The sequence below is a fragment of the Cervus elaphus genome, chromosome 32 (genome assembly GCF_910594005.1).
Source record: "Cervus elaphus chromosome 32, mCerEla1.1, whole genome shotgun sequence".
Taxonomy (NCBI): domain Eukaryota; kingdom Metazoa; phylum Chordata; class Mammalia; order Artiodactyla; family Cervidae; genus Cervus; species Cervus elaphus.
In genome coordinates this window covers 9,725,036-9,728,407 of record NC_057846.1, presented here as the reverse complement: position 1 = coordinate 9,728,407, position 3,372 = coordinate 9,725,036, and the positions used below count along the sequence as shown (strand labels likewise).

At 53.0% G+C, this 3,372-nt stretch overlaps 1 pseudogene; it reads right to left on the bottom strand.

Moving 5' to 3' along the window:
* Positions 1-710: 710 nt before the first annotated feature.
* LOC122687724 lies at positions 711-1,777 on the bottom strand (annotated as a pseudogene).
* Positions 1,778-3,372: the final 1,595 nt, after the last annotated feature.

Genomic DNA, 3,372 nt, shown 5'->3' with positions numbered 1-3,372 from the left:
CAGTAGCCATGCTTGCTGGTTGGGCCTCCTGATAGCTCTTGGCACTGTATTTTCTAGTACCATTTCCATCAGTATTATATGAGAGTAAATATCCTGAATGTCTGCCTGGATCCAAGCATTTCCTGGAAGCATGACTGCTTCATTGTCCTCGCTATGCCCATGCAAGGTACAGCTGGGAGTGAATAGCACTCTGGAGGAAACAGCCAGGCAGATATCATCCTGAGAAAAGCGGGCGAGAAAATGGACCAGAAGTCAGACAAATCCAGTATCCAATCACCGAAGACCAGCATTGCAAAAGAATGCCCATTTCAATACAGTGTGGTCCAGCCACCTTGTAATTTTTTCAGTCCAATTAGATTTTCCCTCTAGTCCAGGGCTGACCCCCGGAGGCCACAGTCAGAACGCTACTCAATTTTCAGGCATGAAGATTCTTAATTCAGTGTCCGACGAACCTTAGCCAAGGTCCCTTCCCTTCCTGTGTCTCCTAAGGCTACAGCCCAGAGGATGGAATATAAACCTTTTATTCAGGACAATGATAACAAAACTCTTGGATCCTCTGGCTTCCCAACGCCATAGCCATAGCCACCCTTGGAAATATAGTGCTCGTTTAAAAGCCCGCTCTTAAAAACACAAAGTCACCTCCTACTGTGGACTCAAGTTCCCCCCAAATCACGACAGGCCGCCTCCACACCGCGCCCCACCTGGCAGTCTCAGGAATCTTTCTTGGTCAGTCTGGCCTTGATTTTTTGTCTCGAGAAGGCTGCAGTGCCCACACTGCAGGCCACCACGAAGAAGATGGAGAGGCAGGCCAGGTAGAGGGACAGGGGGCTGTGGCGTGGCAGGTAGATGTCCGCCTTGTCGGACATCTGTAGTCCAGGAGGATGGCCTCCAGCTGGGAGAGTGTGCAGACAGACAGAAGGGTGTGGAAGATCTGGTGCCCGTGGCCCACGACGTCACAGGAACCAGGGAAGTACTTCTCCAGGACCGGGCAGGAGAAGAAGTAGGCACTGACCAAGAAGAAGATGATCTGGAGGGCATGGTACCAGGCCGCTGGGTCCTGGCAGCCGGACAGGTGGCACAGAACCAGGTGATGGACCACAGGGCTGATGTCCAGGATGTAGGCCAGCCTGGACAGCACCACCTGGCAGATCTTCCTCATGCCCGGGTAGGGCCTGTGGTACCGGTACTTCGTGTAGCAGCATCCGGCGCACGATAACTAACCACAGAAGGTGGTGGCCGGCAGGAAGAGGAGCCAGAAGTGCTCGTACCAGGCTTGGTCGGAGGTGTAGAAGAAGTGGACCAGGGCGCTGCCATACTGATAAACACTCACGCCCACGTAGTCCACGAAGTAGAAGGTGTAGTGTGAGAGCTCTGACTTGGACTGCAGCAGGTGGGCCAGGAGGCTGAAGGCGAGGTATGTGATGGAGGACAGGACATAGACGAGCAGGGGCAGCGCGTAGGCAGAGGTCCACGGCAGGTCCTCGTCCTCCACAAAGGCCCAGAACCGCAGGAGGACGGCCAGTGCCGCCAGCAGGTGGGTCCAGACGTTGACCACCTCGTTGTGTTTCAGAAAGAGGCTGAAGAAGTAGTAGCGCCACTCATGGCCAGTGGGGCGGTACCCGGCGCGGATGTAGGGCTCCCGGAAGAGCTGGGGCACGTCGGTCTCGGGGACAGTGCCGGGCATCTTGGGCAGCCCATCTTCCAGGATCTTGGGCAGGCATCACAGATGCTGCCCACTCATGGACAGGGTGCTCAGACGCTCCAGGATGGTGGTCATGGCTGCCCTGGGATGCTACCTTTCCTGAGTACCCAAATCTGTATGCGATAAGTTTCAGGCTTCAAAAATATTTAACTTGCACTTGGAATTTTTAGGTGATACATGACCCAGATGAGCACGGTGATTATTTCATAAAAGAGTGGCAACGGCAGCTGAGCCCGTGCATGCAGCCCTGCCCACACTCCCAGCCCAAGATCCCGCTCCCAGCTTCCTGCAGGCGGCGGTGACTGCAGCCAGTGAGTCGGAGGAGCGGCGGGGAAGAGGGGCCACCCGGGGACGGGCTCCACCCGGCTCCCTTGGGGTTCCTATCGAGTTTCAACAGGGGATTCAGGCCTCGTCTCATGTTGAGGCATGGAACTCTTGTTTCCTCTCGTGGTGTAAAAGGATTTTCAGGCCTCCTGTAGAGTTCAGGCAGGGAATTTCTGCTTTTTCTAGAGGTGCAAGTGGGTAGTCAGACCACCTTTCATGTTGTGAGGGGTTACTTGGGGTTCCACTCGAGTCAGTGCATGGGAATCTGGCCTTCTCTCGAGTTGAAGGGTAACTTGGTGTCCTTTAGACTTGCAGCAAGAACGTGGGGTTCTTCTCGAGTTTTGGTAAGTGAGACAAGCCTCCTCTTGAGGTGTGAGGGTAAAGTCGGTATTCCTCTCGAGTTGAAGCAGGGGAGTAGGCCTCTTTTTGAGATAAAGTGGGAAACACGGGGCTCTTCTCTAGCTGTGCAAGGAAACTCAGCGTTCCTCTTGAGTTGCGACGGGTATTTCAGCGAACCTCTTAAGTTGGAAAAAGGAGTCAAGCATCCTTTTGAATTTCCAGAGGGAACTTGGTTTTGCTCTCGAGGCATTGCAGGGGGATGGGGTTCATCTCGCATTGAGGGAGAAATCTCATGGTTTTTCTAGAATTACGGCAGGAAGCTTGGGGTTCCTCTCAAGTTGGGAACAGGAGCTAAGGGAACCTCTCATGTTGCCTCAGGGAAGCCAGGCCTCCTTTGGGGTTGCAACTGTCACCTCAGGATTCCTCTCGAGTCGCTGCAATGGAATAGGCCTCATCTTGATTTGAAGCGGGAAACTCAGGATTCCTCACCAGTTCCAACAGGAATCACAGGTTTCCTATCAAGTATCAACAAGAGAGACAGGCCTCGTCTCGTTTAGAGGCATGGAACTCCACTTTCCTCTCCAGTTGTTAAAGGCATCCTGTCGAGTTCAGGCAAGGAATTTGGGCTTTTTCTAGATTTGCAACAGGTCAGTCAGACCTCCCTTCATGTCCTGTGGGGATATTCAGAGTTCCCTTCGAGTTGGTACAGGGGAATCAGGCCTTATCTTGAGTTGAGGGGGAACTCAGTGTCCTTTTGAGTTCGGAAGGAAATGTGGGGTTCCTTTTGAGGTTCAATAGGTGAGACAGGCCTCCTCTTGAGATGCGAAGGAGAAAGTTGGGATTCCTCTAGAGTTGTATCAGGGGAATCGGCCCTTGTTTGAGATGAGGTGGGTAACACGGGGTTCTTCTCTAGTTGTCATGGGAAACTTGGGGTTCCTCTTGAGTTGCAATGAGTATTTTGAGGAATCTCTTGAATTGCATAAAAGGAATCAAGCCTCCTTTCGAGT